Genomic DNA, 876 nt, shown 5'->3' with positions numbered 1-876 from the left:
TACAGTTATGATGTTCCACCCACTTAAATAATACTGTGGCATGTGAAGTCCATTCTAAAGAGACAAACTGTTCCCCAAATAATGAGGACAAATAATACATTTACTAAGGGATCACATGAAACACTTTTTTTTAGAACATTAGTGGCAGTGTGCCGATTTTTGTTTATTGATAGGTGAAGTGTTTCATGTGATTGAGCACCTGCTTAAAGGTTTTGGATGTGCACGTATTACACCACCTTGTGATTAAACCAGATTCATATAGCAAAATAAGCACAAATAGGGTCAGCAGCAGCTATGGTGCTTTGCCTGTAATGAGGTCACAAAATTCTGGACTATTGATAATACCAAGGATTTATCAAAGTCCACTAAAGGAAGTAGAGCTTTTTGGTATTTTACTTTGAAATATACTTCCTGATAATAATGGGGCTCAGACACACTCTTTTGGTTTAAATTACATTTGACATATTAGACATACAGTATACTACTCAAAAACTACACGTTAAATACTGATATTCTTTCAAAATGTCAAAGGTGCAAAACATCTGAAGGCAATTTACTTCATATGCTTTGGAATTTTCCTGTATTGAATGATTTTTGAAAATATATCATTGATATATCTTCAAAGGTTATAGGAATCCCAATCAGTTATGATCCTAGAATTTGGATATTAGGGGATACTGAATTATTAGATTTGTCTCATCATAAAAAGTACTTCACACTTTTAGCTGGTACGGCTGGGAAAAGTGAACTGGAAGTCGACTCATTCTCCGTCTAGAAAACATTGGATCAATGAGCTCATTTCATACTGCACCCCTGAGAAAATCGTCTAGAAATTAGGAATCAGGAGGGTTAGGAAATCACCAAAATCATTCAAAA

Source organism: Sinocyclocheilus grahami, unplaced genomic scaffold (assembly GCF_001515645.1).
Source record: "Sinocyclocheilus grahami isolate Dianchi unplaced genomic scaffold, SAMN03320097.WGS_v1.1 scaffold93.1, whole genome shotgun sequence".
In the NCBI taxonomy this organism is placed as follows: Eukaryota; Metazoa; Chordata; class Actinopteri; order Cypriniformes; family Cyprinidae; genus Sinocyclocheilus; species Sinocyclocheilus grahami.
This window is presented reverse-complemented; position numbering follows the sequence as displayed.